General features: G+C 44.3%; 1 long non-coding RNA gene across 1 annotated transcript; it reads left to right on the top strand.

Moving 5' to 3' along the window:
- The first annotated feature begins 8,521 nt into the window (after nucleotides 1–8,521).
- Nucleotides 8,522–9,495, top strand: LOC148062429 (uncharacterized). Its single transcript, XR_015713605.1, has 3 exons — nucleotides 8,522–8,712; nucleotides 8,823–8,861; nucleotides 8,949–9,495. It is a non-coding gene; the product is annotated as an uncharacterized LOC148062429 (long non-coding RNA).
- Nucleotides 9,496–10,193: the final 698 nt, after the last annotated feature.

Here is a 10,193-nt window from a genome sequence, read left to right on the forward strand (position 1 = left end):
TTGTCTTGTCAGCTGCCAGACGTTCAACTGAGCTTTGGAAGAAAGTTTGCTGGTAAGTGGGAGTGGTTTCACTTATGGGTTGGTCTTTTAAGACTTCCCTGTTTTAATGTTTCTTACCTTCTCTAAAGCACAAACATTTTCTCGTCATCTCGAATTGTCTCCCATGTCCGTCGATTATAAAACATAATTGTTTTTAGGTTTTCGGATGCGGGAAGATGCCCGAAAGACTCAAGCGGTGACGTCTTCTTAGGCCCGCACCCTCACCGGCGCTTCGGAGGCTGACTTGGATCGATCACACACACACACACACACACACACAACACACACACGGTTGAGCCAGTGACATGATCAAAATATACAGACACCAACAATTTTAACAAAAAGATCGAAAACACCACAAGCGCCGGTGCTTTTTTCGAACAAACGCTGACCGATTATTTCATGGATTATTTCTTGTTTTTTTGCTATTCTCTGTGTAAGATTGTTTTCTCTGAATTTCTGTGACTTGACTGAGAGTTCATGTGTCTGTGGAAACTATTTCTTGTTCATAAGAAGACGTGCTTCTTGGCAGACGTTGTTGTCTTGTCAGCTGCCAGACGTTCAACTGAGCTTTGGAAGAAAGTTTGCTGGTAAGTGGGAGTGGTTTCACTTATGGGTTGGTCTTTTAAGACTTCCCTGTTTTAATGTTTCTTACCTTCTCTAAAGCACAAACATAGGTTTTCGGATGCGGGAAGATGCCCGAAAGACTCAAGCGCCGACGCCTTCGTAGGCCCGCACCCTCACCGGCGCTTCGGAGGCGCTGACTTGGATCAGAATTCTTTCACTCTCTCACTCACACACACACACAGGGAGCAGGTTGAACCAGTGACACGTTTTTTCTTATTCAATTTTACATTTAAAGATCAAAATATACAGACACAAACAATTTTAACAAAAAGATCGACAACACCACTTTTTCGAACAAAAAAGCGCTGGTGCGGGTGCTTTTTTCGAACAAACGCTGACCGATTATTTCATGGATTATTTCTTGTTTTGCACAGACTTTACGGTGTAGTAACGTCGTTGCTTTGAGCCACAGTGTATCGAGTTCATTGTTTGGGATTATTTTGTGGACGAGCGTTCGGTCAGCGTCGAACACATGAGAGACTCGCGACGTCTCGCTGGGAAGCACGCGTTTGTTCGAAAAAGTCACCCGCACCGGCGCGTCCGAACGCCCTGAGGATCTCCACACACACCTCCAGAGCTCCAGTCTCAGTGAAGGCACGCATCTCTCCAGCTGCCTGACCAGCAGGAGCGGTAGCTCCTCGCCCTCGTCTGGTCTCGGAACGGCGAGAAAACCCGCGCGTAAAAGGTTCCATGTTGGTGCGTCCGTTCCATGGCGATCCTGATCTTCAAACATGTCCCCAAATGTCTCGTCATCAGGGGCGATAGTTTCGCGACCCCGTAGGTTCCCAGGACGACGCGCCGAGAAGCTCCGTTCCATGGCACTCCCGCCCAGAAACACCGGGACACCAAACGCGGAACTGGCTGCTCTCGACACTCTGTTAAGAGAGGAGAACAGCCTCTGGATCACGTCATCAGAATGAGTTTCCGTATTTTTAACAACTGACGGAACCCGCCGGACCAGAACAAATGCCTACCTTGGTGAACCAGCCGATGATGAAGGCTCCCCCAAGAATAAATCATTTATATTTATCGAGTTTGTGCGCTTCATTTTCGGGGGGAAAAAAAGGACATTCTACTTGAATTTACATGATTGTTTCTCAAAAGTAAATCTTATTTGTGTTGTAGTTGAGACAGACCCGGCCAAAATCTAAAAAAAAAACTAACAACCAACAACAAAGTTTAGTGCTGTGTCCATTTATTAAAATAAAGCGCCATACAATTCTCTTCTACTAAAAACATAGGCACTGAAGTCAACCTGAACACTGGAGTAAACTGTAAACATTCAAACTGGGCGAGGTAGCTACACAGCTGAGAGCAGGAGCAGAACAAAGCTGTGTTACCCTTCTGCCTTTAAGTGTGCATGTGTGAGGGAGAGAGAGACTCACAGAAAGGCTAAACGACTTTTAGTAGAGTGGCAGGCGGCGTCTGTGGCACAGTGACACCATCTCTCTCCCTGATGTTCAAAGTCCCAGATGTTTGGATACAATCAATCAAAATCACTTTGAGATCATAGAACTAAATCATATTTTAAATATGTATTCATTGTTTTTTACTATGCACCTCTCAAAACATTTTTAAATTGATTTTCATATGTTAACGTTTGTCAAAGCAAAATTGATTGAATTTGTCTGGAGCTTCAGTGACTCTTGGCAGTTCTAGCGGCTGCTTTCAGTGAGCTCTCTTCGGGTGTGTATCAGGCAATGACTCGCTGGAGCGAATGTCTGACGAATATCCAATATGAAACTAACTTCACCACAAGACAACAACGTCTGCCAGGTGCGTTCAATGCGCTCAACACGTCTGCCAAGTGTTTCTCTGCCTGTAGTTTTGATTTGGTTTCTTCAGCCTTCATGTTGAAAATGTGACTTGTGAGACGTCAGATCGACTTCTCTGTTTACACTGTTGTGTCCAAGATTGGGCTCAATCCTTGAAGGTGTGTTTTAGTAAAATACTGTTGTTGTGATGTTGTCAGTCTTTTTGTTAAAATAATTTATTTGTTTTTATTTATATTTTGATCTTTGGAGAATTTTTCTTGCTGCTGTACTTGTAAAGTTGGCATGCATTTGTGGTATTCTCTGTGTAAGATTGTTTTCTCTGAATTTCTGTGACTTGACTGAGAGTTCATGTGTCTGTGGAAACTATTTCTTGGTCATAAGAAGACGTGCTTCTTGGCAGACGTTGTTGTCTTGTCAGCTGCCAGACGTTCAACTGAGCTTTGGAAGAAAGTTTGCTGGTAAGTGGGAGTGGTTTCACTTATGGGTTGGTCTTTTAAGACTTCTCTGTTTTAATGTTTCTTACCTTCTCTAAAGCACAAACATTTTCTCGTCATCTCGAATTGTCTCCCATGTCCGTCGATTATAAAACATAATTGTTTTTAGGTTTTCGGATGCGGGAAGATGCCCGAAAGACTCAAGCGGTGACGTCTTCTTAGGCCCGCACCCTCACCGGCGCTTCGGAGGCTGACTTGGATCGATCACACACACACACACACACACACAACACACACACGGTTGAGCCAGTGACATGATCAAAATATACAGACACCAACAATTTTAACAAAAAGATCGAAAACACCACAAGCGCCGGTGCTTTTTTCGAACAAACGCTGACCGATTATTTCATGGATTATTTCTTGTTTTTTTGCTATTCTCTGTGTAAGATTGTTTTCTCTGAATTTCTGTGACTTGACTGAGAGTTCATGTGTCTGTGGAAACTATTTCTTGGTCATAAGAAGACGTGCTTCTTGGCAGACGTTGTTGTCTTGTCAGCTGCCAGACGTTCAACTGAGCTTTGGAAGAAAGTTTGCTGGTAAGTGGGAGTGGTTTCACTTATGGGTTGGTCTTTTAAGACTTCCCTGTTTTAATGTTTCTTACCTTCTCTAAAGCACAATCATAGGTTTTCGGATGCGGGAAGATGCCCGAAAGACTCAAGCGGTGACGCCTTCGTAGGCCCGCACCCTCACCGGCGCTTCGGAGGCACTGACTTGGATCAGAATTCTTTCACTCTCTCACACACACACACACACACACACAGGGAGCCGGTTGAACCAGTGACACGTTTTTTCTTATTCAATTTTACATTTAAAGATCAAAATATAAATATACAGACACAAACAATTTTAACAAAAAGATCACAATCGACAACACCACGACAACAGGCCGTAGACGATCAGGAGTACAGAGAGTTGACCCAGGACTTCGTGGACGGGTGTCAGCTCAACCACCTCTATATCAATGCGGGTTAATCCAAAGAGCTGCCGAATGTTCTCAACTGGCACAATGGTTGAACACTGCGATGGCGCCATCTACAAGTACACTTTAATGGCACTAGATAAAACCTTCAGTACCAGACTGATGCAAGAAAAATAATGACCTAGAGAAATTGTTTCACTGCCCGAACCAGGTAAGTTATATGGAACAGCCGCTAGACGAATATGTACAACATGGATTCACATGTGAGCGTCCTATCCGTATGATTTGCAAGGTTCAGCAACTCTAGTCTCGCACCGGCAAAACTAAAGCTGCATGGAGTCAGTATTGGAGTCAATACAAGAACACAACAACACTCGTACGAAGTTACTTACATGATCGCAAAGCAGGGCAAGTGTCACTGGCTCAACCTGCTCCCTGTGTGTGTGTGAGAGTGAAAGAATTCTGATCCAAGTCAGTGCCTCAGAAGACGTCGGTGAGGGTGCGGGACTACAAAAGCGCATCTACTTTAATTCCCAAATCGCTTTTCGGACGCGGGTAGATTTTTTTTTGAAAAGTGAAAGAATTCTGATCCAAGTCAGTGCCTCAGAAGGCGTCGGTTTAATTCCCGAATCGCTTTTCGCGGGTGAGTTTTTCGAACAAAAAAGCGCTGGTGCGGGTGCTTTTTTCGAACAAACGCTGACCGATTATTTCATGGGTTATTTCTTGTTTTGCACAGACTTTACGGTGTAGTAACGTCGTTGCTTTGAGCCACAGTGTATCGAGTTCATTGTTTGGGATTATTTTGTGAACGAGCGTTCGGTCAGCGTCGAACGCATGAGAGACTAGCGACGTCTCGCTGGGAAGCACGCGTTTGTTCCAAAAAGTCACCCGCACCGGCGCGTCCGAACGCCCTGAGGATCTCCACACACACCTCCAGAGCTCCAGTCTCAGTGAAGGCACGCATCTCTCCAGCTGCCTGACCAGCAGGAGCGGTAGCTCCTCGCCCTCGTCTGGTCTCGGAACGGCGAGAAAACCCGCGCGTAAAGGTTCCATGTTGGTGCGTCCGTTCCATGGCGATCCTGATCTTCAAAAATGTCACCAAATGTCCCGTCATCAGGGGCGATAGTTTCGCGACCCCGTAGGTTCCCAGGACGACGCGCCGAGAAGCTCCGTTCCATGGCACTCCCGCCCAGAAACACCGGGACACCAAACGCGGAACTGGCTGCTCTCGACACTCTGTTAAGAGAGGAGAACAGCCTCTGGATCACGTCATCAGAATGAGTTTCCGTATTTTTAACAACTGACGGAACCCGCCGGACCAGAACAAATGCCTACCTTGGTGAACCAGCCGATGATGAAGGCTCCCCCAAGAATAAATCATTTATATTTATCGAGTTTGTGCGCTTCATTTTCGGGGGGAAAAAAAGGACATTCTACTTGAATTTACATGATTGTTTCTCAAAAGTAAATCTTATTTGTGTTGTAGTTGAGACAGACCCGGCCAAAATCTAAAAAAAAAACTAACAACCAACAACAAAGTTTAGTGCTGTGTCCATTTATTAAAATAAAGCGCCATACAATTCTCTTCTACTAAAAACATAGGCACTGAAGTCAACCTGAACACTGGAGTAAACTGTAAACATTCAAACTGGGCGAGGTAGCTACACAGCTGAGAGCAGGAGCAGAACAAAGCTGTGTTACCCTTCTGCCTTTAAGTGTGCATGTGTGAGGGAGAGAGAGACTCACAGAAAGGCTAAACGACTTTTAGTAGAGTGGCAGGCGGCGTCTGTGGCACAGTGACACCATCTCTCTCCCTGATGTTCAAAGTCCCAGATGTTTGGATACAATCAATCAAAATCACTTTGAGATCATAGAACTAAATCATATTTTAAATATGTATTCATTGTTTTTTACTATGCACCTCTCAAAACATTTTTAAATTGATTTTCATATGTTAACGTTTGTCAAAGCAAAATTGATTGAATTTGTCTGGAGCTTCAGTGACTCTTGGCAGTTCTAGCGGCTGCTTTCAGTGAGCTCTCTTCGGGTGTGTATCAGGCAATGACTCGCTGGAGCGAATGTCTGACGAATATCCAATATGAAACTAACTTCACCACAAGACAACAACGTCTGCCAGGTGCGTTCAATGCGCTCAACACGTCTGCCAAGTGTTTCTCTGCCTGTAGTTTTGATTTGGTTTCTTCAGCCTTCATGTTGAAAATGTGACTTGTGAGACGTCAGATCGACTTCTCTGTTTACACTGTTGTGTCCAAGATTGGGCTCAATCCTTGAAGGTGTGTTTTAGTAAAATACTGTTGTTGTGATGTTGTCAGTCTTTTTGTTAAAATAATTTATTTGTTTTTATTTATATTTTGATCTTTGGAGAATTTTTCTTGCTGCTGTACTTGTAAAGTTGGCATGCATTTGTGGTATTCTCTGTGTAAGATTGTTTTCTCTGAATTTCTGTGACTTGACTGAGAGTTCATGTGTCTGTGGAAACTATTTCTTGGTCATAAGAAGACGTGCTTCTTGGCAGACGTTGTTGTCTTGTCAGCTGCCAGACGTTCAACTGAGCTTTGGAAGAAAGTTTGCTGGTAAGTGGGAGTGGTTTCACTTATGGGTTGGTCTTTTAAGACTTCTCTGTTTTAATGTTTCTTACCTTCTCTAAAGCACAAACATTTTCTCGTCATCTCGAATTGTCTCCCATGTCCGTCGATTATAAAACATAATTGTTTTTAGGTTTTCGGATGCGGGAAGATGCCCGAAAGACTCAAGCGGTGACGTCTTCTTAGGCCCGCACCCTCACCGGCGCTTCGGAGGCTGACTTGGATCGATCACACACACACACACACACACACAACACACACACGGTTGAGCCAGTGACATGATCAAAATATACAGACACCAACAATTTTAACAAAAAGATCGAAAACACCACAAGCGCCGGTGCTTTTTTCGAACAAACGCTGACCGATTATTTCATGGATTATTTCTTGTTTTTTTGCTATTCTCTGTGTAAGATTGTTTTCTCTGAATTTCTGTGACTTGACTGAGAGTTCATGTGTCTGTGGAAACTATTTCTTGGTCATAAGAAGACGTGCTTCTTGGCAGACGTTGTTGTCTTGTCAGCTGCCAGACGTTCAACTGAGCTTTGGAAGAAAGTTTGCTGGTAAGTGGGAGTGGTTTCACTTATGGGTTGGTCTTTTAAGACTTCCCTGTTTTAATGTTTCTTACCTTCTCTAAAGCACAATCATAGGTTTTCGGATGCGGGAAGATGCCCGAAAGACTCAAGCGGTGACGCCTTCGTAGGCCCGCACCCTCACCGGCGCTTCGGAGGCACTGACTTGGATCAGAATTCTTTCACTCTCTCACACACACACACACACACACACAGGGAGCCGGTTGAACCAGTGACACGTTTTTTCTTATTCAATTTTACATTTAAAGATCAAAATATAAATATACAGACACAAACAATTTTAACAAAAAGATCACAATCGACAACACCACGACAACAGGCCGTAGACGATCAGGAGTACAGAGAGTTGACCCAGGACTTCGTGGACGGGTGTCAGCTCAACCACCTCTATATCAATGCGGGTTAATCCAAAGAGCTGCCGAATGTTCTCAACTGGCACAATGGTTGAACACTGCGATGGCGCCATCTACAAGTACACTTTAATGGCACTAGATAAAACCTTCAGTACCAGACTGATGCAAGAAAAATAATGACCTAGAGAAATTGTTTCACTGCCCGAACCAGGTAAGTTATATGGAACAGCCGCTAGACGAATATGTACAACATGGATTCACATGTGAGCGTCCTATCCGTATGATTTGCAAGGTTCAGCAACTCTAGTCTCGCACCGGCAAAACTAAAGCTGCATGGAGTCAGTATTGGAGTCAATACAAGAACACAACAACACTCGTACGAAGTTACTTACATGATCGCAAAGCAGGGCAAGTGTCACTGGCTCAACCTGCTCCCTGTGTGTGTGTGAGAGTGAAAGAATTCTGATCCAAGTCAGTGCCTCAGAAGACGTCGGTGAGGGTGCGGGACTACAAAAGCGCATCTACTTTAATTCCCAAATCGCTTTTCGGACGCGGGTAGATTTTTTTTTGAAAAGTGAAAGAATTCTGATCCAAGTCAGTGCCTCAGAAGGCGTCGGTTTAATTCCCGAATCGCTTTTCGCGGGTGAGTTTTTCGAACAAAAAAGCGCTGGTGCGGGTGCTTTTTTCGAACAAACGCTGACCGATTATTTCATGGGTTATTTCTTGTTTTGCACAGACTTTACGGTGTAGTAACGTCGTTGCTTTGAGCCACAGTGTATCGAGTTCATTGTTTGGGATTATTTTGTGAACGAGCGTTCGGTCAGCGTCGAACGCATGAGAGACTAGCGACGTCTCGCTGGGAAGCACGCGTTTGTTCCAAAAAGTCACCCGCACCGGCGCGTCCGAACGCCCTGAGGATCTCCACACACACCTCCAGAGCTCCAGTCTCAGTGAAGGCACGCATCTCTCCAGCTGCCTGACCAGCAGGAGCGGTAGCTCCTCGCCCTCGTCTGGTCTCGGAACGGCGAGAAAACCCGCGCGTAAAGGTTCCATGTTGGTGCGTCCGTTCCATGGCGATCCTGATCTTCAAAAATGTCACCAAATGTCCCGTCATCAGGGGCGATAGTTTCGCGACCCCGTAGGTTCCCAGGACGACGCGCCGAGAAGCTCCGTTCCATGGCACTGGCTGCTCTCGACACTCTTTTACGAGAGGAGAACAGCCTCTGGATCACGTCAGCAGAATGAGTTTCCGTAGTTTTCACAACTGACGGAACCCGCCGGACCAGAACAACTGCCATCCTTGGTGAGCTGTTAGGGTGAGACACACCTGCATGTGTCGGTGACAAGTTATTTTTCTGTCTCTTGAATTTGAGATGATTATTTCTCAAAAGTAAAATCTTATTTGTGTTTCAGTTGAGATGCTTCCATCAGGAGCGTGTGCTGCTGCAGATCGTGAGTTGAATAGAAAGAATAATTATAGTCTAACAATATTAATATTAGTTCTGAAATTCTCATTCTCTTTCTTCACGTCGACACCAGGTATCTTTGATCCAGAGAGTGACCAACATCCCCCCGATTTTGGACGAGCTCCTGGCAGCTGGTGTCGCCCACGACCAGCTTTATCCAATCACAAACAACCGGAAAAAAAAGCGAAGAGGACCTCACGACCTTTGCGGGGAGACTCATGCGGACTTGCCCGACTTTCAGACACTTTGTCGCGGGCATCTGAGCGACCTCCCTTTTTTTTTTTTTTTTTTTACCTCCAACAAGGTTAAGAAGCACTGCTCTAGGTGATCTGTCGATCAAGTCTGACATGGTGTAGACCTTGTAGCGAGCGCTCAGAGAGAAAAAAGTCCAGAGAGATCGTTCGGATCTCAGGAGAGCGCTCTCATACAATTGTCCAGGTTGTGACACCATAACCTTTTCACTTCAATAAAAAAACGACTTATAACCTATTTTCACTTCAAGGAAAAAAAACGTCTCAAAACTTTTCTCACTAATGATTCCCAGCATGTCTCTGGGAAGTTAAGATTAACATCTGCTACTTGGCAGATTCAAATCTGCTGTTTTGCGTTTTATTTGTGTCCATTTGTTGAGCGTGTAGTAAGACATTAGCCGCCGCAGGTCAGGTGGAGAACAAGGACTACCTGGGAATAAGTGACCTGACGGTGTGTGTGGAGATCCTCAGGGAGGTCGGATGCAACGACGAAGCGACGTCACTGGGTAACATTCATCTACTTGAATAAAAATCATAAAATTATAAAATGTAAAAAATGATTATGATCTATAAAATACACTGTTTTTTTTTTTTAATAAAAAGATTAAAAATTCAAGATTTTTATTTTTGTCCCTGTGGGGCAATTGGTTATGCTGCTGTTAAGACAAAGACAGTGACGCACGAAAAAAGATAAATAACATAAAATATAAAAGCATACACTAAGATACTGTGGGACGAGCTATAGGTGAGTTGGTGGGTCTGTCTGTACTGTGTGGAGTAAGTAGTGAGATGGAAGAGGTGATGAATGAGTGTTTGAAGCGGTTTGTTTGGCTGTTGGTTGTCTGAGAACCAGAGGGAAGAAGCTTGTAGTACTTGAGTACTATCTGACATGATGGATTTTGCTTTCTTTATTACCTGGTTGTTGTAAAGATCAGTGAGTGTTTGCTGTTGTGAAATAATCTTACTGCTAGTGATCCTGATGAGTGAGATTTTCTGCGTCACTCGAGAAGTTTCAAACAGACTTGACAGGGAGAGATTATGAAATTGTATCTATTAATCAATATTTG

The sequence above is a fragment of the Callionymus lyra genome, chromosome 17 (assembly GCF_982586985.1).
Source record: "Callionymus lyra chromosome 17, fCalLyr1.hap1.1, whole genome shotgun sequence".
NCBI lineage: Eukaryota > Metazoa > Chordata > Actinopteri > Syngnathiformes > Callionymidae > Callionymus > Callionymus lyra.